This window comes from Camelus ferus, chromosome 21, assembly GCF_009834535.1.
Source record: "Camelus ferus isolate YT-003-E chromosome 21, BCGSAC_Cfer_1.0, whole genome shotgun sequence".
NCBI lineage: Eukaryota > Metazoa > Chordata > Mammalia > Artiodactyla > Camelidae > Camelus > Camelus ferus.
Window position 1 is genome coordinate 26,476,170 of NC_045716.1, and position 25,697 is coordinate 26,501,866.

General features: G+C 53.7%; 1 long non-coding RNA gene across 2 annotated transcripts; it reads right to left on the reverse strand.

Annotated features, from left to right (window-relative positions):
- Nucleotides 1-1,530: 1,530 nt before the first annotated feature.
- LOC116658772 lies at nucleotides 1,531-25,635 on the reverse strand. Of its 2 annotated transcripts, XR_004314075.1 has the most exons (6): nucleotides 25,300-25,635; nucleotides 11,730-11,862; nucleotides 8,387-8,614; nucleotides 8,159-8,237; nucleotides 4,550-4,625; nucleotides 1,531-1,824 (listed from the first exon to the last, which is right to left on the reverse strand). It is a non-coding gene; the product is annotated as an uncharacterized LOC116658772 (long non-coding RNA). The 2 variants fall into 2 exon arrangements; XR_004314074.1 differs by lacking the exon at nucleotides 1,531-1,824 and having other exon boundaries at nucleotides 2,939-4,625.
- Between the last annotated feature and the right edge of the window lie 62 nt (nucleotides 25,636-25,697).

The window sequence follows — 25,697 nt, forward strand, 5'->3', positions numbered from 1 at the left end:
TTTAAAAATTAGGTTATTTGTCTTTTTATTGTTGAATTGTAAGAATTCTTAATTCTGCCTGGATACAGATCCCTCATCAAATATGTGAGTTGCACCTTATTTCTCCCATTCTGTGAGCTGTCTTTTCTCTTTCTGGATGGTCTCCTTTGGCGTGCAAAAGGTTTTCATTTTGACAGAGTCCAGTTTCCTTGTTTCTTTTGTTGCTTGTCCTTTTGGTGTCATTTCTGAGGCCCACTACCTAATCTAAGGTTATGAAGAGTCCCCCTATGTTTTATTCTAAGGGTTTTATAATTTCAGCTCTTGTATGTAGGTCTTTGATTTATTTTAAGTATATGGTGTGAGGTAAGGGTCCAACTTCATTCCTTTGCATGTGAATGTTTAGTTGTCCCAGCCCCATTTATTGAAAAGACAGTCTTCTTCCATTGAGTGATCTTGGCCCCTGTCAAAAACCAGTTGACTGTAGATGTGAGGGTTTATTTCTGAACTCCCCATTCTCTTCCGCTGATCTCTGAGTCTGTCCTCAGGCCAGAACCACACAGTCTTGTGGACTACAGGTTTGTAGAAAGTTTTGAAATCAGGCAGGTGTCCAGTCCTCCAACTTTGTTCTTCTTTTTCAAGATTGTCTTGGAATTTTCCAGATGAATTTTGCATTTCCATATGCAGTTTAGGATCTGCTTGTCAGTTTTTGAGTTGCTTTTTATTCCAAACAAATGATAAAATCTTTCTTCTACCACCATGCCCTACTGGGGTCCTAAGAGAGTGGACTGAAGAGCTAAGTGTCTGGGTTGAAGCCCTGGCCCCACTGCTTACTAGCTGTGGGACCTTGAGCAAGTTGCTGGACCTCTCTGTGCTTCACTCATTTCAGGTGTGTAATATGGGTGATGAGTGTCCCTACCTCATGGGGTTGCCATGAGGATGAAATAAGCAAATACAGGTGAAGGACTTGATTGTATATAATAAGTGCTCAATAAATATTAGCTGCTGTGATAGGCGCGTGTTGCTTTTTTAAGCCTTGAAACAGTTCCAGAAGGTGGAGGTTCTCAGCCCCACTAGGCACAGGATGCTCCTGTGGACTTTAAAACATGCTCTTACCAGAAATTCTGATTTGATGTGTTCAGGGTGCAGCCTGGGAATCAGTTGTAGTTTTTTTTTTTTCTCCCAGGTAATTTTATGTTTTTCTCTCTCTTTAAAAAAAAAAAACTTTAAACTTCTTTTTTGGGAAGGAGGTAATTAGGTTGGTTGGTTGGTTTGTTTATAATGGAGGTACTTGGGATTGAACTCAGGACCTCGTACATGCTAAGATAAGCATGTGCTCTACCACTGAGCTGTTTCACTCCCCACACCAGGTAATTTTAAAGGAGGTGGACTAAGGACCTTTGTTAGATTGAACACAATCATCTCCACTTGGCTGGTGAAGCACCTGGTGTGCACCCTCCCACCAGTCACATTCACGGATCCGGGGGGACACATCCTGCCCCCAGGCTTCAGGGTGCAGCAGGCACATGCCATGAGGAGGCTGAGTGTGGCTAAAGGGCAGGTTGTTGGCATGACACGACATGTGACATGAAATACAAATACTCTTATGAGCAAAGGTTCAAAAACAAAGCAAGCTCCCAGGGGTGGGCGGCACGGGGGGACCATGGGGTGCGAAGCCGACCAGGGAGTACTCACCCCATCTCCATCCCAGGACTGCTCAGAGGCCCAATGAGCTCAGCAGTGAGGATATGACTGTAATTTCCTGTGGCTACTGTCACAAAATCCCACCAATGCCGTGGCTTGGACCAGCACAGATACCTTGTCTTGTTCGTCTGGTGGTCAGTCGCCCTGATGTGAAGGCGAGAAAGGGGCTTCGTTCATTCTGGAGGCTCTAGAGGAGACGGCTCTCTGCCTTTCCAGCCTTCCAGAGCCTACCCCAGTCCTTGGCTCATGGCCTCTTCCCCCATCTTCAGAGCCAACAACGTCATCTTGCAGTTCCTTTCTCTCTGACCCTGCTTCTATTGTCCCATCTCCTCTGACCCTGACCCCCACCTCCCTCTTCTGAGGACCCCTATGATGCCTCCTGGATAGTCCAGGATCATCTCCTGTCTCAGGAGCCCACTTTGATTATCCCTGCAAAGTCCCTTTGCCATGTTAAGATCACATATTCCCAGGTTTGAGGGATGAGGGTGTGGACATCTTTGGAGCTGTTATTCTGGTGACCATGATGACAGTAGTTAACATTTACTGATTCCTTCTGACCCACCGGGCACTGTGCTTTTTGTACCAACCACATGGCTACCCTCAGAGAGCTAGGGGTCCCATCTCATCAGTGGGGCACCAGAGGACAGCAGAGGCAGGACCAGGACCCCCACTGGCTCTCTTGACCACACCATGCACATCTTCCCTGTGGGAGCGGCTGGGGCCACATCCGGGACCCAGGAGGTTTCAGTCAACATTGGAGGTGGAGGAGCTATCATAATTGATCACAATTAGCACTAAATGAACTGGGCTGACAATTGGTGCTGAGATGGTGAGAGGAGTGACAGTCTCCCAGACAAAGGCCTCAGTCAGGCCTGGAACACTGGGTGTCTGAGAGGAGCCTAGCTGGGGAGGAGGCTCCCATTGGTGGAGAGGCCTGAGAGAGCCCTGAATGCCGAGTTTGTGTGTCTAGACTTGATTCCTTAGGCAATGGGGAGCCATAGAAGGTGAGTGAACAGAGGAGGAACATGAGAAAGAGGGTGTTAGGAAGGCTGCCCCTCACAGGCTTAAATGCCCATCACCCTCACCCAGGGCAGCTTTTCTGTCCCCTTCTCAGGCCCATGGAGTTCCCAGGGGCCACCTGGCCCAGTCCCTCTGGAAAGCACCAGGGCCACCGGCACCTCTTTCCTGTGCCCAGGGCCCCTCGGTGGCCGGAAGCAATGCATTGTAATGCTGGCCTCCAGGGTTTCCTGCAGCAGCCCAGGGCCTGGACGGGTCTTTGTGAAAACCCTCCCCAGAGAGCCCCGTGCTGCTTGGCCAGGGTCAGGCCCAGGGGCGGCGGGAGGGGAGTTTGCTCTGGGGCCTTGGGGAGAGGGTCTCACAGGAAGTGGATGCTCTCTGCTTACTGGGCTGAGGGGGCCTTTGCAGCCCGTCCACCAGCCTCCTGGCTCTGGGTGTGGGTCACCTCCTAGCCTCCCCTGACCCGGTGGTGGTGGCTGCCAGCTCGTGACCCCAGGTGGCCGTGGTCGCCTCCATTCAACAGAAATGTCATCTGCGATGTCAGGGACCTTCATGGGGGCCGTGTCCTGCTCCTTGTCAGCCTCACTTCCACCTCCCATGGGCTGGGGCACGATCCCCTCCACTGGAGACGTTGGGGGCAAGCTGTCAAAGGTCACCCTCGACCCCCCCGGCCCCCTCCTGTGACAGCTAGATCTTGTCACTCCTGGCCTCTAACCAGCCTTTGGCTGAGGCAGAGACACACAGGCCAAAACAGAATTTTATTTATACAAATAGTGTCCACCCAGTGCTGAGCAGACAGAGGGGGCTCAGTAAATGGGTGTCAGGGGGCCAGGGAGCACAGTGTTCAAAGGGAGGACACCCTGCTGCCCAGCCCGGCCAGGGGCGAGGGGCCTCCCACCCTGACTATGGCCTGCCACCTCTCCAGAAGGCGCTGCAGTTTGAGGCCACAGTACCCAGAGGCACAGCCTGGCCGGAGGCAGCCTCCAAACCCAGCCAAGGTCACATCGCACTTCCTGTCATTGACTCCTGAGGCCAGGATGTGTTCCCCACGGCCTGGATCCAGCCGGCCCCAGATTGCAAGGGGTTGGGGCGGGGCCTGGGCTGCAGTTGGGTGTCAGGGACCTGATTTCTGCCCTGGGGTGGCTGGAGGATCCTTTCTCTGAGCCCCCTAGTCTCTTTGGTCCCTCTGTCCCTGCACCTGGAGCACCTTGTCCCCGCTCTGCCCATCCACACCTGGCCAGGCTGGGAAACTGAGCTGCCCCTGGGATCCTTGTTACTGCAGAGCCAAGGACAGATCAGGATGTTTCCATCCACCTACAAAATGCTCCTGAACCCTGCTGTCTTCCTGCGGACCACATCGATACTCCACGGGGGAAACCAGACAGAGCTGGCTGGAAGTCTGGATGCATGACTTTGAGTTCCGTGACCTCACCTAGAAAGTGTCCTTCCCCCTGAGAGCTGACACCACTCAGCTGTGGGTCTCCCCTGGCCCTCAGTCAGGCTGCAAGGAGGAAAGGGCTTCCGTGGGCTGTGTTTTCCATTGCCAGAGAAATTGACCACCTCCCTAGCCTGTGGATCGGGTCACCTTGGTGGCCACTGAACAGTCAAGGGAACGGAGTGCTGCTGTTAACTGAGCACTTACTGTGTGCCACTGTTAACTGAGCACTTACTGTGTGCCAGCCTGTGCGGGGCCAGCACACTGGGCGTCTTGTTCAGCCATCAATGTCCAGAGAGGCAAGTGCTGTTATTGCCACATTACCGGTGAAACACCCAGACTCAGGGAGGGGTCGTGACCCATTCAAGATCACCCAACTGGTCAGGAGGGCTTGGAAGTAAGGACATCGGTCTTCACCTTCTGTGAGGGCTCTGTGGATCCTTCTCCTCAGTGTAGGCACAGTGCTGGCCTCAAGAAGATTCTAGAACAAAAGCTGAGCAATAAAGGAAATGATTTCCAAGTTTGGGGCATGCCATGTGAGCAGACCTCTGATGGACAATCAGGGAGCACTTCTTGGAAGAGGTGACATCCTCATTTCCGCCTTGCTGAGCCCTGGGAACAGGCAGAGCTTTGCATCGAGAGGGGACAAGCGCTCCAGGAGCTGCTTGGGCAAACACTCTGCCGAGAGGCTGAAATAGGCCACCCGCCTGGAGTGCGGTGATGAGGAAGGGGAGGGCAGACCCCCTGGGGGCCAGGAGGGTAGCTAGACCACGTGTGCTGTGGCTGAAGCCACACCACGCTGGGTGCTGTGGGACAAAGATGCCTAAATCAGGTTTCCTGCCTTTGAGGAAATTCCAATTAGATTTGAGGTGAGATGCAGAAGCATGATAAGGTGACTAACAATGGCAGGCAGGCGAGGAAAGTGAGCAGGACCAGACAGTGAGGGTGCAGGAGCCCAGGGCAGGCGAGGCCCTGCCTGAGCCGGGTGGAGGTGGGGAAGGCATGGGCAGGACCCCGACAGCAAGAGGGGACGTCCAGGGCATCATGGGAATTTCTTGTGGCCACTGAAACAAATGACCACAAATGTGTTGGCTTAAAACATCACAGGTTTTTCTGTTACTGCTTTATAAGTCAGAAATCTGATGTTGGTCTCCCTGGGCTAAAATCAAAGTGTCAGCAGAGCTGGTTCCTTCTGGGCGCTACAAGGGAAATCTGTTTCTCTACCTCTCCCGGCTTCTCAAGGCCACCACATTTCTTGGCTCGTGGCTCCTTCCTCTGTCTTCAAAGACAACAGTACAGCGTCTTCACATTTCTCTCTCTGGTTCTGACTCTCCTGCCTCCCTCTTCTAAGGACCTTGTGATTACGTGGGGGCCACCCAGATAATCCAGGACAGTCTCCCCATCTCAAGATCGTTCTCTTCATCCATCTGCCAAGTCCCCTTTGCCATCTAAGGTCACGTATTCACAGGTTTCAGGGAGCAGGACGTGGACGCCTTGGGGGTTGTTATTCAGCTGACTGCAGATCAATATCTAGGTGGAATTTTGGGGGCTGGGCATCCAGGACCCCAGGGTCAAGGTGGGCGACAGGACCGAGCTGCTCCCTAAAGGGGCTGGAGAGGGCTGAGGAGCCGCGGAGAATCGCCGCGGATGTGACTGTTACATGCAGCTTGCACAGACAGCTGAGGTTGGTGGGGGTGGGGAAGCCCTGGCTTGGTCTCTTGCCAGTTGTGTGACCTGGGACAGGTCACGCTACCTTCTGAGCTTCAGTCTTTGCAGGTGAAGAGCAGGGGGCATGAGAGGGTTAGGGGAGTGCAATGGGATTGCCGACACAGTGCCCAGCACACAGGAGATGGTTAACCTGCAGGGGCAGCTGACCCCACGGGCATCTTGTGCAGGTCCTGAGGAGACTGTGCCATGGGAGTGTGCTGGTCAGGCCGCACCTGGGTGAAATGATCCATCCCAGGACCGTCTCACAAGCTGAGAAGGTAAAGGGTGTCCCAAGAAGAACAACTCTGGGGAACAGTAGATGCTTAATGGTTGTGTGTAGAATGAACGAACAAATGAGGCGGGGGGCACCAGTGTTGGGACCTTGGTCCAGGCAGGGGAGAGGGCCTCAGAGGGGAGAGGTGAGGGCCGCTGAGCTCTGCCCGGGGACGGAGCCACCGGCCGGGGCCCAGGGTGGGCAGAGGCCTGGAGCTCAGCTCAGAGGCCCTCCTCTCCCGGAAGTGCCCCTTCCACCGTAAGAGCCCTTTGACCTGATGAACGGCCTGAGCGAACCCGACTTGGGAGGGGCAGCCGCAGAGCCCGCAGACCTGGGCGGTGACCGCCGGGTGGGTCCTCCCGCCCCAGGGCCACGGTGCAGGGGACAGTCCCAGGTGCGGTCAGGCTGGCCTCCTGGTGGGGGGCACGTGACCAGGGCCATCGGACTCCCAGGAGAGACGTGACTAAGTGCAGGACAGTAGCTACAGTGAGAGGTGAGTGGAGGGGGTGCTGCCCTCCTGCTCGGGGCCCCAGGAGTCCTCACAGAACAGCCCTCAAGGGAGGCCCATGAGCCACCCGGAGTCACCACGGGCCCAGTTCTTGCCACATGCACCCGCATACGCGGACAGGCTGAGATTCACACCCGAGGGACCTGTGCGTTGACAGAGCACCTGCTGTGAGTCCTGCCTCTTCGTGTGCTACTGAGTGACCCTTCACCTCTTTGTGCCTCAGTTTCCCCACTTGCCAAGTCAGGGGAGAACAGTACCTACCTCATAGGATTGTGACGGTGATTAAATGAATCAGCCTGTGGGACACTCTTAGAAGTGGCCCCGCCCTGGGGCCTGGCAGAGCCTCTGTGAGCGCCCACTGTTCTTTTTCTGTTGGCACAGCTTGCCAGTCCTCTCTGTAATGCATGGAGCATGGAGTGGAAGGCGGGAGGCAGACGTCATAGTGATGGGGACAGCTGTTTGGGGCTGGCCGAGGACGGCCAGATGGGGGCTGTGCCTGCTGGTTGGCTGGGGTGGATCCAGGACACCCCAGCCTCGGCCAGACTAAGAAGATGGACTGCCTCTATCCCCAGGATCTGTAATTCTCAAAAGGACCAGCTGGCTCTTCCTCTGAACACTCCCCACGGGGTGTCAGCTCATTTACTCTGCCTGTGACTTGGTGTGGGAAGCACCATCCTTACTCCACTGTACAGTTGGAGAGAGTGAGGCGCAGAAGCAGGGGGGAATTTATGATGTCACTCAATTTGTACGGGATTTGAACCCCAGTCCCCTGACTATAGAGTCCTTCCTTTTTGTCAATTTCCAAACTGCCTCTCTGGGGCACTAGGGAGCCACAGATGGCTTGAGGGCAGGGTAGTGATGTGAACAAAGTGGAGTTTTGGCAGACTGGGTGTGGAGCAGCCTGCTGATGGGCTGGCTGGGGCACCTGGGTTTGTGCGTGGAGTGGGGAGAAGGGGGAGAGCCTCTAGGAGACACTGTCCTGCAACCAGGCAGGAAGTGGTGTGATGGCCCAGGGGAGCGGTCAGCAAGGCTGGGACACAGCCAGGAGCCAGGTCTCAGGAGAATTTCAAGATGGAGGATGAGATGTGCCCATGCCACTGAGGGCTAGGGATGAGAGGCCAGTGGCTCAGGTCACGGGAGACGTTTGGCTACCTGAGGACGGAGACCCACCCAGGCAGCTGCAAGTGGGTCTCCCTGGCTTGTTGTTGCTGCATTTTCCTTACCTCCTCTTTCCCTTCCAGTCAGAGCTGACTTGGAGTCCCTGGGAACACCCTAGCGGCCAGGCCTCCCAGAGGGCCTTCTACCTGGTCACTAGGGACCCCAGTGGACCACATCCTGCCCCTTGCCGGGAGCCCAGGCTCTTAGGGATACAGTGTGGCCTCCCTTCCCCCCAGATCTATTAAAATCTGGCCTGAAAGTCAGAGAGAGGCAGGTCCTCACTCTGCAAAGATGGCCAAGGGCACATCTGCCTGCATGGAGGCCCCAGGATGAGTGTCCTGGGATGCTGGCCTGCTGACCGACCATGCTGTGTGCTCACCTGGCCCCGAGGGCTCGGAAGTCTGCTAGCCTGGTGGCTGACCTCGGGCAGGTTCCTTAACCTCTCTTGATTTCTTTCTCTGTAAACACGGGGAAATTAATAACAAGAAATGTTAAAAGATTCCCATCTGATGGGATTGTTTTGAAGATTTCTTGAAGAATAATGAAGGTCAGAGTAGCAGCTGCAAACAGGCTCATTACCATTCCACCCCCACTGGCAGGGCTTTACCTGGGAAGCTGGGGAGATCATGACATAAATCTAGCCTTTCATGAATTGAAGACTGTTTGTTGAGCACCTACTGTGTGCCAGGCAGTGTTCCAGGCATGGGGGAGAGAGCCACATCTGTGAATAAGTGGACAGAACCCCCAAGCATCTCCAGCTTTCAGTCTGGGGATTGTGAGCCCAGCCCTGGGCTCAGTCCTTCCACGTAGTATCTCATTCCCCTTCACAGAAATCCTGCAAAGAAGCACAATCATAATCAGGCTAACTGTCCCCCCCCCCCTTTTAAAAATGGAAGCAAAATGCACATCACATAAAATTTACCAATCTAACCATGTTCAAGTGTACAATTCAGTGGCCTTTAGTATAGTCACAAGGTTGTACAACCCTGACCTCTAATTTCAGAACATTTTCATTACCCCAGAAGGAGACCCTGTACCCATTCGCAGTCACTCCTGAGCTCCCCTGCCCAGCCCTGAGCAGCCATTAATCTCCTTTCTGTCCCTCTGTGTTTTTTCTGTAAATATCCGGGACGTTTCTTATGAATCCTCCGTTTCGTGGCCCTTTGTGTCTGGTTGCTTTCACTCTGCGTGGTGCTTCTTGGTGGTTTATCCCCGTGGTAGCCTGTGTCAGGACCTCATTCCTCTTTAAGGCTGAATATAACTCCGGTGTGTGGACGGACCGCATTTTGTTAATTCAGTCATCTGTTGATGGGTATATGGGTTATTTCTACTTTTTTTTTAATCCTCATTTAAATACAAGGGAAGTGGGACCAAACCAGCTACTGGCTCAACACCTGCCTGGGACCCAGTGAAGACCCTATCTAAAAGGAGGGGGAACCCATTTGCACACCAAGAACTGCTCGTCCGCAGCAGCTGTGTTCACAGTAACCCAACGCTGGAAACCATTCACGTGTCCATCGACAGGGGACGGGTGCACAAACTGGGTGTCATCGGACACTGGAACACCTCCCATTAGTATGAAAGGAGGAGGGACCCATGCACGTGGCAACTTGGAAGACTCTCAAACACTTCCTGGGCATGAGAACACGCTGTGTGGCTCCATTCGTCTGAAAGCCTAGGAAAGGCAACTCACAGTGACAGAGCACACACCGTGGTTTTCAGGGGGTCGGGTGGGGGGCCAGCTGGGAAGGGGCACCAGGGAGGGTTTTCGGGGTGATGGAGATGTTGATTATTTTGATCTGAGTGTTGCTACTCGGGTGTATATATGTGCCAAACTTACTTACACGGATGTATTTCATTATATGAGCTGTGCCTCTGTAAAGGCGGTTTGAGAAAAGAGCTGTGTGTCCTGGCCTCTCCCACCTGCTGTCCTCCATGCCCCTGCTCTCTGGACCACACAGCCTGGGTCTCTTTATTCGCATGGTCCCTGAGTTTGTAGCATCTTTGAGCTCACCGGTGCTTGGCACACAGTAGGCCTGCTGGAAAGCGTGGCTGTAGGCTGACTGAGGTCTGTGGACTTCCCACCGCATGCCGTGACTCTGCCTGGATGCGGGCAGAGCCCAGGACTGGGAGGACTCTGTTCAGAGCCCAAGCCCAGGGCTGCGTGGCTCACTACTGTCCCCCTGGGACTGAAGGCCAGGTCCTCATCTGGACCCCGCAGTTCCAGCTGCCAGCTCTCTCTGCCCTGGTGGTGGGGACACATGTACCCGGTGGGACATCGTCTACCCAGGGCACCCACCAAGGTTCCTCACTTTTCTCCTGCACTCTGCAGCCCTCCTCCAGTCTCCACCCTCTACCTCACAGCTGACGGAACCCAGGCTCAGAGAGGTGATGTCCATGACCCGGGTCTCGAGGAGGGATGGGGGTAGACCCAGGACTCAAATGCAGGCTGCTGCCTGCTGGCCCCTGTGTATCTGCCTGCTCCCGCATTGCTGGAAGCATTGGCCCTGAGCCGTCTGGCTGGGTCAGGACATAGGACACTGATGTTGGCATATGAGGTGCTGGGTGTCTGGGGCCCCATGTGTTCTGGGTCACTGCCGGAAGGACAGCCCCAGTGTCTGCTGGTCTGCTCCAGCTGCTCCACTAGGAAGCAGCTGATTTGGGGTGATGAGGCTGGCAGGCTGAGAGGGCCTTGGGGGGCTCTGTGTCTCTGACTCTATCTTTGTGTCTCTCTGTGTACAGGGTCTTGTATACGTGTCTATGTGTGTATGTCTCTCTGTCTCCTTCTGTCCCTGTCCCTCTCTGCCTCTGTGTCTATCTTTGTATCTCTGTGTTTGTCTTTATATCTCTGCCTCTGTCTCTCTCTGTATCTGTCTCTGTGTCTCTCTATCTCTGTCTCTCTCTGTCTTTCTTTATATATCTCTGTCTCTGTCTCTGCCTCTCTGTATCTCTGTTTCTCCCTGTCTCTGCCTCTCTGTATCACTATCTCTCAGACTCTCTGTCTCTGTCTCTCTCTGGTGTTTCTGTCTCTGCATGGTCAGAATCACCACGTCCCCTCCTGCTTCTGGCTCCGGTGGGAAGAAAACCCTTCTCAGGGCGGGGACTTGAGGGAGGGGGACAGGCCCGCCCTGACCTGGCGCGGCTCCTTCCCAGGCCTGCTCTGGCGCCTCTGGGCCGGCGGGAAGAGGCATTCAGCCCAGGGAGGCCAGGGCCTGGCAGGCAGGCCTTTCCTGGGACAGGACCGCCCGCTCCCCGCCCACTGCAGCTGGCTGGCTTTCCTCTTTACGCCTGTAGGATAAATTCCCTCTCACTGGGTCTCTGGGGCCCTGAGTGCTTGCAGGGGAAGGACCTGCCTGCTGCCCTCCATGCAAGCACCCCCAGCCGGCAGACCTGGGGTTCTGAGGGAGGGGAGGAGAGTGAGGACTGGGCCTCCCCCCTCGGTGCTGCCTTATCCTCCTGTGCCCTCCTGGGACCCTACTGGTCACACCCCGGCCATCCTCCCACACCGCTGTCTGCACTGCTTGGCTCCTGTTTGGATGAGCTGCTAGGTAGCCTCTGACAGCTTTGAGGGGTGAGGCCATTGGCAGGACCCCGAGGTCAGAGCGGTCAGGACAGGGCTGGCCTGAGCTGCACTACAGCCCACCCAGAACAGCTATCTGTTACGAATACAGAGCCCAGTGGGCTAAACATGGCTTTGGGATCCACCAATCTGGGTTCACAGCCCATCTCCCCAGTGTCAGTTCTACATGTCTCCAAGTTCAAGGTCACCATCTCCCAGGAAAGCTGAGATACAGACAGGGCCCCCAGCCACATGGACATCAGCTCCTCATTGCCCACCTACCACCCTGATGGGAAAGGCCAGCTCTGCCCTTAATGAGGACAACACATGCTCACAGCCTTTCAGTGGATCTTCACAAAGTGTCCTTCCAACTGTATTCGTGAAAACCCACCTGTACTGACAAGCCCCCACATGGCCCAGCTCCATCCCAGGCTCCTAAGATTCCGTCAGGGGCAGGCAGTGCCCATCCTGGAACGGGAACTCTCCATGAGTGCCGTTAGGCCAGTGCAGGAGAGGTACCTGGCCTGTGGGAGAAAAGGTGTCAGGCAGTGCCGGCTGCCTGGAAGAGGGTGCCTGTTAGAGAGCAGGGGGTAGCACAGGGGGTAGCGCAGGGGAGAACACACTAACTGTGGCTCCTGCTGGCTCACTGGGTCCCCCTCCCTGCCCCTGATGGGTCAGAAGCTGTGTGTGTATCCCGGGCCTCCGCCTGCAGGCTGGCACGGGGCACCACACACCAGGGTCCCAGCAGCTGGGAGTGTGACAGCTGGGCCCCACCCTGGGGACAGATTCCAGCATGTTCCCTTCCAGGGTGGAGGCAGATTTAGCGAGGAGGAAGGAGGGGGCCCTAGGAGGGCCAGTGGTGGGGCAGCTGGGGAGCCAAGTCCAGGCTTGCCCTGGGCAGACTGGCAAACGACTTGCCATGCCCCGCCCCTCATGTGAAAGGGCTGTTGATACTGACCACACAAGGTCACGTGAGACTAAAACAATAGCATGTGAGGCTAAAGTCGAAGAGATTGGATCCACGGCGTGTTGTGCGCTACCTCCTTCCACACGTCAGCTCTGAGAGGTCGGCGCTGTCATCATTACTCTCACTTCACAGGTGAGGGAGTTAAGGCTCAGGGGGCTTCAGGCTGTCTCTCAGGGTCTTGGCCATAGAGCTGGGAAGCGCTTGCATTTTAAAACTTTCGGCGTCTATATGACTTGTCTCCTCAATGGGTTTACAGGCTCCCCAAGGCCCTATTTCTGCACTTGGCACGGAGCCGGCTGGACAGTTAGAAATCGACGAGTGAATCAATGAATGTTAAGCTGTGTGGCCCCAGGCCAGCTCCTTCACCTCTCTGGGTCTGCATTTCGATACCTGTCAGGTAATGGGTGGGCGCATCCAGTTCTAAAAAGCTTTTAGATCAAACTTCCAGGGACCCAGTGATGAGAAGGGCAGGGCTGGGCCTGAGCACAGGGACTTTCCAAGGTCCCTGGTCATTTTTAGCTTTGCTTCCAGAGGACAAGTGACCCTGCTCTGTCCTCGGCCCGGCCCGCTCTCGGCAAGTTCTTTTTCTGGCTGTATGAACTCAGGCTGTGTGCAGAGCCAGAGTTAAACTCAAGAGGGCCGGACACGTGGCCTGGGCAGGGAGCCGGAGCAGATGGCAGGCCACCTGTTGAGGGGTGGCTGTGAATCAGCGGCTCCTGCCCAGTGGCCTCTCTGCCGCCCATGCCGCTCCCCTCCCTCCCTCCCACCTGCCTCCCCACTCCACTCTGGGCCCCCAGGGCATACATTCCAGGCCTGGGACTCTCAGAGAAAGGGGAGACACTGAGGCTGGTTCCCTTGAGAGCCTGGTTCTCTGGGCTGGGGGAGGGAGAGGTCCCTAGCAGCCAGGCAAGGGGCTTTGTCCACCTTCTGACAGGACTCCGAGAGGGGCTGTGGCTAAGCTGTCCCTGAGTCTCCTGACACTCCTGCCCCACCACTGCCCCCTGAGGGGGTCATTTCCCCAAGTCTTTGGGCAGTTAAAGATTTTGGAATTCTAATAATTGGAATATTATTGGGGAAAAAACCACGAAGCAGTATATATTCATGGTTCAAGGTAGAAACTTTTGAAAATACCCATAAGCAAACCCCCCCCAACCCCACCATCTGTAGCCCCCGGTGTCAGGTGTGTCTGCTGCTCTGGTCTCTTTTCCATGTACACATGTGTAACTTTTTTTCCTCTTATTTTACTTTCACAATATGGCATTCATCACCTTCTCAGTCCATACCGACGTGGCCAGAGCATTATTTTTAAAACTTTTCATAGCATCATTTTGGATGGCTACCTCTTTATACAGGGCTCAGTCCCTTATCCAGAGTTCTAAAATCGCAAAAGCTGGAAAAACCAAGGTTTTCTGTAACTCATTTGGCCACAAAAACCTGCCTTGAGCTGACATGAGGGTATTTATAGCCTCCACGGCTCCCCCTTGGCATGAAGATTCATGTATTTTGCTACAGAGATCTCAGCGAGCTTGGTTAAGGGTGCTGCGCAGACCCCACTGAGGTACATGGTCATATTGGGCATAGGCAGCATTTTGTGTGTCTGGAATCCACAAAATTCCGAATTCTGGAGCTCCTCTGCTGGATGTACTAGACTTTAACTGAGTTGGATGTGTTCAAATGTAGCTTACATTTGCTGGATGTAACACTCTGCGGGTGTTTTGTGCTTAATACTCATGTCAGCAGGGAGAGATAAAACACTGGTGTTGTATGCAGCTTGCAGATGGAGACACGGAGGCTCAGGGAGCTCCTCCATCCAGACTGAACCCAGATCCTTGGCTGCCAAGTTCTAGCACACACTGCCTCCCTGCCTTGTGCCCTGCTCTTTCCTGATGTGATTTGAGACGGCACCACTATCAGTGTTTTTCAAACTATGGGTCATGAGCCGCCTGCATGAGAATCCCGGGATGGTCATTAAAACAATGCAGATGCCCAGGCCCCGCCCGGCTGGCGACCCAGATCCCGGGGAGGGCCACAGGCAGCAGCGTGCCGGACGGGCTCAGGTGGTGCCGGGACTCGTCAGGTTTGAGCCTGTCTGGGTCCCAGGGACTGGGGGGAGGAGAAATGCTGCCCAACTCCAAGTGGACGTGTGCTCGGGGGCTCCCAGGGGCTCAGCTTTGCCTCTATCCCCTGCTACCAGGGACAGGGCAACCCTGGCTGCCAGCTCAGGAACCTTGTGTCTCTGGGGCAGCCCAAGGCTACCGGGCACACCCTGTTGGTCTCGGAGCCATGGCTGGGAATGGGCTCTCCAGACCGAAGCTGTTAACCTTGGTTACCATGAGGGAGTCGCAGCTCCATTCAGAAGTTACCTTCCCTGCCTGCTCCTTTCTCAGGACGTGACCTTCCTGTAAATTTCAGCACAAAATTCCCATGTGAGCGCTGCCATTCCCTGCCCCTCTGCTTCTTCTCAAAAGAATGGTTGTGTCATTTATCTTAATCCAGCCTGCCTGTCTTCCCTCCTTGCCTTCTTTTTTCTAAGAATAAATCCTTCTTTCCTCCCACCGTCTATTTTTCTATTTATCCATCCATCCACTCTTCCTCTCTCCTACCATCCATGCATCCATCCATGTATCCATCCGTGTATCCACTGATCCATCCCTGTATCCATCCATGCATCATGGCACCCAGTGAGTACCCAATAAATCATAATTGAATGAATGAATGAAGTTTCTCCAACCAATTTACCCAGTAACCTTATGAAAGAAGGAAACAAGATTCATCTGGAACAAGTGGTTCTGGCTGAATGAGTTCCTCACACCCCTCCTCATTCATTCATCCATTATTCCTTCTGTCAGCAAATGTTTATTGCGTGCCCCTAGGTGCCAGGCATTATACCAGGTTCTAGTGCTGGAGATACAGTGTTGAGCAAAACCAGATGTCTGGCCCTTACCCTTGTGGAACTTGCAAATCTGGGGGGAGACAGATGTTAATCGAATAACCACACTCATGAATTCATAATTGCAAACAGCAATAAGTGCCCAGAAGGAGAAGAAATCACCCAGCATATCCCAGAGGTTTCCGAGCCAGGCCAGGGGCAGGGAAGGCTCCTGTGGGGCTTGGATCCTCATGCAGGAGTCAAAGGATGAGCCAACAGCCGCCAGGAAAGTCAGGTGGCTCGAGAGAGGGAATCAAATAAAGGGACCTGGTTACAAAGGTGGGAATGTAGTTGATAGAGCAAGTAGGGGAGATTTGGAATGGCAGGAAGCTGTTGTCACCTTCAGGCTGGAGGGACAGAGAGGAGACAGTTACTGGAGCTGCTGCTGGAGCCACAGAAGAGATACAGCCATTCTAGAGACAGTGCCCAAAGAGGGAGGGGAGGATGGAGAAGTGGAGAGGGATAGATGTAGGGGGAGAGGTTGGGAGGAGAGGTGCAGAGGGGAAGGGAGGAAGGGAGAGGGGAAGAGAGAGGAAGAAATGGCTTCCCCCTCCTCCCACCCTTGGGTCTCCCTCCAGTGCCTCCACTGGCTGAACCAAACGGGGAGGCTGAAGGCAGGGGAAGCTGCGGTGTGTTGTTTGCAGGGTTGGCCTGCAGAGCGGGAGGAGGGTGAGGAATGGCTTACATCTGGCACAGCAGGAATTAAATAGGCACAGAGGGGAGGGCATCAAGTTCCTGTCAGCCAAAACAGCATGTGCAAAGGCCCTGTGTGATGCAGAGTGCACAGGCCTCTTGGGAAGGCCAAGGCACCAGGAGGGCACGAGAGGCCTAGAGGTCTTGAGGTCTCCTGGAGCCCTGGGCAGGGCCAGAAACAGGGAGCTCCATCTTCCACCTGAGAGCTGTGAAGCCTGAGGATTTTAAGCAGGATGGAGACCACCACCAGATTTGCACTTTGGAACAGATCATGCTGGCCCCTGGGTGGAGAGCACCTGTGAGACGTCCCCAGAGGGGAAGCGGGCAGGAGGCCATGGCTGCCCCTCCAATCCCACCCACAACTCCCAGCTTCTGCCCCAGGCCTGGCACCCCACCCCGACCCGGTCTCCCCACCCTCTGGCCCAGCACACCCACAGTAGGAGAGCTCCACCTTCTTATAGTGATGCGGCTGCTTCCTTGATCTGCTGCTTCCCCCAGATGAAGTCCCCTGCTCAGCCTGCCTCGTCCACCCTCGCACCCTCCACTAAGCCCCCCAACTGCCTGTGGCCTGGGCTAGGGTGCCCGCCACCAAGGCACCTGTTCATGGCTGTTTTTTGCTTCTCCAGCGGCTCAGCTTTCAGATCTGATAAATATTGATGGCTGAGCAGTGTCGAGGGTAGCCCCGCTGGGACATAGTCTTTCTGCAAGGCACTTCAGGGTGCCCGGCCAGGGTTGCAATGGGACACTGGGGCCTCACTTCCAGCCTCCTGGCCTGCCCCCACGCCACCCCTAGCCCAGCCCACTTGGGGGCGAGCCTGGAGCCCGGGAAGCCACCCAGAGCATCAGACTTGCTCTGTTCTCTCTGAAAGCTGGAGCTAGTCATCTTGTGAGCTGACCTTTGGGGTCTTGAGGAAGAGATGGGTCAGGAAGAATTTCTTGAACAACTGGGTGAGGGAACCTTGGCCTCAAAACCATGAACCCCCATTTCCTAAGGAGTGAAAGAGCTTTAGGCTGAGCATTTCCCTCGAGACTGCATGAGACCTCGGACAAGTCAGGGCTACCCTGCACCTGGGACCCTTTACCTGTTAAAGGGTGGGTTGGAGAGGGTCTACGGTCTCAACTCTCCCCAGAAGTATGCACTTTTTTTTTAAACTGAAGTATAGCTAGTTTACAACGTTGTGTTAAGTTCTGGTGTGCAGCACAGAGATTTAATTACACATATATACATTTCTTTTCATATTCTTTTTCATTATAGGCTATTACAAAGTATTGAATATAGTTCCCTGTGCTTGACAGTAGGACCTTGTTGTTTACCTGTTTTATATATAGTACTTCGGATCTGCAAATCTGAAATTCCCAATTTATCCCTTCCCACCCCCTCTACCCCTGGTAACCCTAAGTTTGTTTTCTGTGTCTGCAAGTCTGTTTCTGTTATGTAAATACAATAATTTGTGTCATTTTTTAAGATTCCACATGTAAGTGATATCATATGGTATTTTTCGTTCTCTTTCTGGCTTACTTCACTTAGAATGATGATCTCCAGGTCCATCCATGTTGCTGCGAATGGCATTATTTTATTCTTTTTTATGGCTGAGTAGTATTCCATTGTGTAAATATACCACCGCTTCTTTATCCAGTCATATATTGATGGATATGCAGGTTGCTTCCATGTCTTGGCTACTGTAAACAGTGCTGCTGTGAACATTAGGGTGCATGTATCTTTTTGAATTAGAGTTTCCTCCAGATATATCACAATGCATACACTTCTTGAAGGCGGGAACCATTGTGGGGAGCTACAGAGGGCAGAAAGGGGCAGCACCTGCTGTGTTCCTGGGTGCTTCTGCGTACAGGGGTGTTTTGCTCTCCCCCAGGCCATGAGAGGTGATAAGCATGGTTATTCCCCATACTTGTATTGACTATGCAGATATGCCTGAGAAGTTCAGTTGCTTGCCCAAGGCCAGGCAGAGAAAAAATGGCAGGGCTGGGATTTCCATCCAGATGTTGAAAGCCAGAGGCAAAATACTGCAGCCCTGAAGAGTAGTGGGCTCTGGAGCCAGACAACCTGGTTTGGAACTCTGGCTCTGTCACTGAGAAGCTGTGTGATCCTGGGCAAATAGTGTAGCCTCTCTGGGCTTCCGTCTCCTCATCTATAAAGTGGAAATAATACTTGTGCCTCTACCTCATGGAGCCAGTGGAAGGATTAAATGAGAGGATGGATGCAGATTTAGAACAGAGAGTGGCTGGCTGAGGGTCTGGGATGACCTCTCTCTAAGACCCACTTTCTTCCCACTGCACCATCCCGCTGCCCGTTTGTTTGGAGCCTTTGCGGCGTCTAACCCAGCCCCCTAGGTGGGCAGGCGCTCAAGAAATGCACTTTGAACCCAGGAGGGAGTGGAATCAGGTCCCAAAGTGGGAACCAGGGACTGTAAGTCACTGTTCCTGGTGAGCGCTGTCCTCTCGACAGCTGGAATGTTCTAAATCATTCTAAGACCTGGGCAGATTGGAATTTTAAAATGTGTTTCCCCTTTTAGAGCAAGCCATGCCTAAGTATTTCTGGCCTGTGAAAGGAACACAGTTTCAGAGCCAGGGCAGAGAAACCACGCGTGCTCACACAACCCAACAAAAATACCAGCCACCCAGCCCTTTTCCTCTGTGGCCCATTTGGGCTGCATGTGGGCTTCTGGGGGCTGGCAGGGGGTGGGTGCCCTGCAGGGCGACAGCCCACAGGGTCAGGCTAGTGGGTGGGCACCTGAGAGGAGGGGTCGGGGACTAGGGAACCCTGGGAGTTCCAAGCCACCACGAATGTAGTTTCAAATATCTTAGTGTGCACTGAAATCTAACATATACCCACCCCATGACCAGAAGCTCCTGTGTTTTCAACAAAAGACCTGGACGAAAATTTTCAGAGAACAATATTCATGTTAGCCTAAGATGGGAGCTCCCGAAAAGCCAGTCAACAGTGGAATGGTTGAATATATTATGGTATACTCATCAATGGAATACTATATAGCAATGGAAAAGAATCAGGTACTCCTAGGTGCAAAAACAGGGAAGAATTTCATAGATGTAAAATAGAGCCACAAGCCAGACTCAAAGAGTACATATGATGTACTTCTATTTATATAAAACACAAAGACAGTCTGTACTGACACAAGCTCTAATACGGATAAACCCTGAAAACATCACGCTAAGTGAAAGAAGCCAGTCACCAAAGACCACATATTGTATGATGCCACGTATATGAAACCTCCGGAATGGACAAACCCATAGAGACAGAAAGTAGACAGTGCTTGCCAGGGGCTGGAGGGATGGGGAGGTGACAGCTAATGGATACAGGATTCCTTTTGGGGGCAATGAAAATGTTCTCAAATTGATTCTGGTGATGATTGCACAACTCTATAAATATGCTGAAAGCCACTGAACTGGTGGGTTGTGTGGTATGTGAATTAGATCTCAATAAAACTGCTAAAGAACAGTTTGGCGTTAGAAGTCAGGTTGCCCGGGGTTCTGGCTGTAAGTCATTCCCCTTAATCGGGGGTAGTGCCTGGACGAGGTGCAGGGAGGCTCCTAGGAGGCTGGACATGCCTTGTTTCTGGGTGCTGATGACGCAGATGTGCTCAATTTGTGAAAATTCCACAAGCTGCACCCATAGGACGAAGCACCCGGTTCTCTGTACATGTACACGCTTTTCTGTAGGTAAAAACCTAATGAGAGGTCTTAAAAATCACTACACCCTGGTGTAGTGCTGGACACACACTCCAATCCTGCTTGACAGCCCCATCAATGAGTCCAGCACAACCCACGGCAGAAGTGAGAGACCAGGGCAAGCGGGCTGGCAGTGGGGTCTGGAATATCCTTCAGTGACTCAGAGGAACAGCTGGAAAGAATCTGTGGCTGCTCCAACCACCCCCACCCTGCATTAGCCAACAGTGGGGACCTGCCACAGCCCACCGAGTATTCCAGGGCCTGAGACCTTGGGCTGCTAAGGGTCCAGGGACACTGGGCTGGGCTGTGGCCACTGGTGGAGCCATAGGCAGGACTCGGGGGTGTCCAGCAAGCCCTACCGTTAGCCTCCCTGGCAGGACCCAGCCAAGGACAAGAACCAGAGGAGGCTGGCCTGGCAGTCCAGGAGCTGGGCACCCAGCAGGGTAGATAAGAGCAAGGCTCTGGGGCCAGACTGCTGGATTTGAATCCAGCCCTGCCAGCTCATCTCTGTGACCTTGGGGACGTGTGTTCACCATTCTGAGCCTCAGTGTCCCCATCGGTGAAATTGGGTAAAGACTAATACTTATTTTGCAGACCATCATGAGATCTAAACTAGATGATGATATGAGCTCTGAACACAGTACCTGGCAGTCAGCATCCAGTAAACCTTAGCTACCATACACACTGGTGGACGCAAACTGGTTTGTCTTGAGCGCCTACTGTGTACTTGCCTACTGGCAAGGCAGTTGGAAGTCGCTACGGTCCACTTTTGTTTCTACCACCTCCCCTTCCCTACATTCTCCAAAACCTCCCTGGGCTTGGAAGCCTGGGAACTAACCACATGAATGATTACTATGGATTTTGTGCTGCAAATCAGGGGTCTATTGAGAAGCCAGCAGCAAGGGAGACTTTGAGTCCCCTCAAGATTTATGTGGAGTGTCTGTCTTGTCATTCCCAGAGGCAGGTCCACCCCAGTGATCATTTATCAAAGGAATTCTGCGAGGCCCTGAAGTTCACAGCGATTGGGGTCTCGAGATGGAGGAGTTCTGGGGAATGGTGTCACAGGAGGGAGAGACTGGGCTATTTGCTTCTGGAATGTTTCTCAGGTTCACAGGAACCAGGCAAGATTTCAGGAGCACCTAATTCTGCTCTTAGACTCTATACCCCATGCCCTGATCCTTAATTGTATAACACAAGCGGTGATTTTTTTCTTTTTAACAAAACCCTTTGTGCCTTACAAAATGCTTCTGCGTAGGCTGCGTCAAGCCCCGGAGATGGAAGGTGGTCCTCTCACTTCTACCCTCTGATGCTCCTGTATTTTAAAAAGGAGGGGGGGATGCGAAGCCAGGGTCATCAGACACACCATATATTTTTAATATTTACATGGAACAAATCTGCCCAATGTGTAAACATACAAATGCAAGGAAATTTCATCAGCCCTGGCAGCTGGGAGCTTATCCCGGTCTTAGGATCTGTGCCTTCGAGCCTCAGTTTCTCCATCTCTGAGATGGAGCTGGTGAATCCTGCTTTGCCCCCCTAGATGGCTGTGTCATTCGAGCTAACGGATGTGAGACGGCTCATAAACCCAAGGCTTCCATAAATCCTAGGGATTTTTTTATTATTATTATTGTTAACGGTTACATTCCTTCCCTCTGAGAAGGAGGATATGCTTTTGCCTGTGGCCTGCCATGTTTCAAGCTTTTTCTGAGGACAGCAGAGAAATGCTTGCTTCATTCTTAGGGGGAAAAAAATGGAAAGAAAGAAAAAAATAGGACAGTCAGATGATAAATTTTGTTTTTCTGGTCCCCAGTGAGCCAGAGGCCAAACACACAGTACACGTAGCCTCTAAAAGAGGAACGATGGACCAGCCTATGAAGGTAAATGGGTCCTGGGAGGGGTGCCAGAGGTGCACGCACAGCCTAGAGGGAGGAGGAAACAGGCAAGGGTACCAGTGAGGAGGGAAGTTGGGTTTCAGGGTCGGGAGAAGCTGGGGGCACGTGGGAGGGTCTGGTCTGGATTGCTGGCACTTGGAAGAATGAAAGATTGGAAGCCGGCAGGAGCAGCCGGGCGATTCTGGAACTTGGCAGCTGCAGTGAGGTTTTGGATCGAGCCTGGCATCCCATGTTCAGGCACAGACTGGGCCCCTACCATATCCCAGCCTTGTGGTGCTGTGGGATGGCACAAAGGGAGCCACCCAGAGACAGACACACAGAACAACGTGTGATAAGTGCTCAGAGCCTGGAGGCTTGCTCTCCCCCGCAGTGTGAGGGCAGATTCCTGCGGTTTCTGGGCCAAGACGACCCTACAGGAAGCCGCAAATTTGAGATGTGCCCAGATGTTCCACGCTGACGGCCTTCTGGTCTCCACATGACCCGGGGTGGGTGTTTCTCCCCCTTCCCAAGGCCAGGGCTGCCTGTGAGCATCAGTCAGTGCTTTTCAAGCCTACTACACTTGAGTCCGAGGAACGAAGGTGGAGAGAGCCGGGTGGTGATTCATGTGGCCTCAGGGGGGCCTGGCACCCTCTCCCGAGCTGCAAGGAGGACCGCGGGGCTGGCTCTGCTGGGGTCGGGAGGCTGTGGCTCCGACATGAAGTTAATACGAATGAACCTTGAGATTTCACCTCATCTCTGGCCTACGCTCAGCCTCTTTTGGGTCTCAGTCTCCTTAGGTGTGAAACTGGGGACACAGGTGAGGACGAGCTGGCATCACAGGACCCCGGGCAAAGTTAATGGCTGATAAAGCCAGGGAGTGACAGAGACGTGATGCCTGGGCTGTGGCCCCAGCTCCCCCAGCGGCGGGCCCTTGAGCCTTTACCTCCCTCTCTGTCTCCTCCTCTGGAAATTGAGGACATAGCAGTACCTATCTCCCTGGCTTGTTGCAAAAATTTGGACATTTTGCCTCTGTGCGGGACAGGGACCCCTGTGTGATTAATATTGAATCGCTGTGCACAAGCACTACCGTTATTTCTGTGTCTGGAGGGTGTGCTTCGCCCGGATTGTCTCCATGCACCTTCCTCCCAGCCCTGTGGGGTGCATCCTTTCCTTATCATTGTTTTCCAGACAGGGAAGCTGAGGCTCAGAGAGGTTAAGGAGCAGGCCAAGGCTGCACAGCTAAGAAACGACAGGGCTGTGATGTCAGTCTGGTGTGTCAAGCTGCACAAGTAGCCCCAGCCCTGTGTCATCCTCCTACAGACGACCGTCCATCGTCACATGCCTCCTTCCTCCTCTGATCTGTGCTCTCCTGCTCCCTGGCTCCCCAGATGTGTGCCAGGGGGCTCTCCTGAGTCACCAGGTCAATGAAGGAAACCAAAACATCCAGCCCAGTGCCTCTCTACTCCCACTCCCGGCCCACTTTATACACAGGCACACACGTGAACACATGCATACACAAGCACAGGGATGCATGCACATGTGTGCACACTTAACACGTGCATACACAAATGCACACTCACGTGAATGCAGGCACTCATGTGCCCACTAAGATGCATACGCACATGCACACACATAAGTATATGCACACACCACACATGAATACACACACTTTCACACATGTGGCACATACTCAGGATATTCCCTGGATGATTCTAGCTTGGCCAAGAAAACTCCATCTCCCTCTTGAATTGTTGACCCCTGTGGCCCTCCTCCTTCAGACCGTGTGTGATCTCATCACAGTGCTCCCCTCACCTAGGAGTGCAGACAGGCAGGAGCAAGACCTCGTTAACCGCTGGACAGAGCTAGGAAGGATCAACACACACACACGCAAACAGAGTCACCTACAACGTGCCAGGCCCCTGTGATCCATGCAAAAAAGCCCGGTGAGGATCACAGCTCCATTGTACAGAGCAGAAAACTGAGGCTTAGGGAGCTAAGAGGTTTGCCCAAGGCTCACATAGCTAGAGAGGGATGGGACAGGATGGAGCCCTAGGTATGTGGGACCCAAGCAGTGAGGCCTGGATGTACACGGTAAGACAGACCTGGTTCCCACAGAAGGGAGCACCCGGGCTCCCAGGGGAACTGGACAGGGAAAGAGTCAACAGGAAAAGAAATAAAATCATTGGTAAATTCCTATGCCAACAAGCTGAGACTGAGAATAACAGGGGAAACTACTTTAGATGGAGAAGGCAGGGAATCCTCTGGGGGAAGACACTGCAGTCAAGACCATAAAGATGAGAGGAGTTGGCTTCACAAAGACAGACTGGAAAGGCATTTGAAACAGAAGGAACAGCATGTGCCAAGCCTTAAGGGACCCATGTGTAGTCCTGCAGCAGACCTGCCTTTCCTAAGCCAGGGGTTGTTTTACCAGCAGCCTCTTGCACTGTGTGGGGCTTGAGAGGTGTGCTAGGACACAGACATCACCCTTTACAGTTTTCCTAATCAGGCCCCCTCCTCTCAGCAGGTATGAAAAATGCCAGAAGCAGGGAAAGCCCCTCGCCCAGCCCCCAACATTCCTTTGGGACAGTTTTGCTGACACAGCTTTTCTCTGGTCTGGGTGAGAACCCGAAGTCCTGCATTTCTCGCCATGATGATGATGATGACTTTCCTGTTAACCCCTGGACTGTGATCCCTGCAACAGCCACCCGGGATTCCAAAGAGGTGGCCCTTTTCTCTTATTCCATTTATTTATAATGCATGGCCCTCCTCCACGCCAAGAGGAGGCCTAATTTTATTTACATGTCAGTGCCCCAGAGGGCAGGGGGCAACTTGGCACCTTTGTCCTCATGACTCTGGGCTCCAGCTGGCAGGTTAGGACAGCTGTCAACTACTCAGAAATCAGAGACATAGAATTTTCAAGCTGGAAGGGGTGGCATTTTGCAGATGGAAAATGTAAGGCCCAGAAAGGCCTGGATTTGCACAAGGCCTCCCAGTCTGAGGCAGAGCAGCAGAGAGGATGGAGAGGTCCTGCCTGTGTTCCCTGCCGTGGACAGTCTCCATCAGCAGATGGATGACAGAGACCAGATGTTCGCCTAGTGCGGCTACACAGGCAGGCAGTTGTGAACAGGGGCCTGCAACTGGCTGCCGGGGTCTGAATCTCAGCTCCACCACTCCTGACGAGTACCTTAATACTCAGTGCCTCCTCTATCTCGTCTGTAAAGTGGGCTGACCATGGCACTTAACCCAGAGTTACTGGGAGGAGTAACTGAGTGGATATGTATAAAGTGCTTAGATTCTGCACCTGGCACATGCTGAGTTCTCTCTCCTTTGTTTAATAAATGCATGTATCTATACACATGTGCAGTAAATACATGGAAACAGTTAATCCCCTGCCAGAGCTTCTGTTTAACAAGAGGAAGAAAGGGCCCAGAGTTGTTGAGTCTTTGCCCTGGAACACACAGCCCAGACACAGGACCCTTTCTGCCCTTGGCCAGTGTTGGGTAGGGGTGTGGCAGGCTGAGGAGTCTGTCCCCTGGATGGTGCCTTCACTAATGTGCTCCGGGAGACTGGAGACAGCTTCTCTTCCCTCTCACCAAAATTAGAACCCTGGGCCCTGAAACGTGCCCCCAACCCGCGGCTCCTCAGGGCTGTAAACGGCCCTTTAGAATGCGGAGGGGGTCAGAGCATCCCAGCTCACTCTGCAGCGTCCCTACTTCTGGGCTGAGGCTGCCCCTCTGGAGAGCTGCCCTTCCTGGTCGGGCTCCTGGGTCTCTGGGGATGCAGGCTGCGTCCTTACCTGGGTCCTCCCGCGTCCTGCTTGACCTTTACTTAAAGACCAGCTCCAGCGGCTGATGGGTTTCCGCGGGTCCCTGAGGAGACCCTTCAGACGGCTCGAGCCTGGCGCGAAGGAGAAAGCCCCTAATTGGGGCAATGAATCATCGAGCTCGGCTCCCGGCTGGACACAAAATAGATAGAGGAGCCGGCGAGCTATTGTGCGCAGTTTGGGACGCGGGCGGGGGGGTGGGGGTGGCGTGGAGGAGAGCGGAGGAGGAGAAGAGGGAGGAGGGCGGGCAGGCGGAGGGGAAGGGAGGGGAAGCGGCGCGAGGGAGGGATTCCCCCGCCCGCCGTGCTCCTGCCCTCCCGCCCTCTCCTCCCCTCCTCCCTCCGCGCCACCCGCCGCCCCGCCTCCCTCCT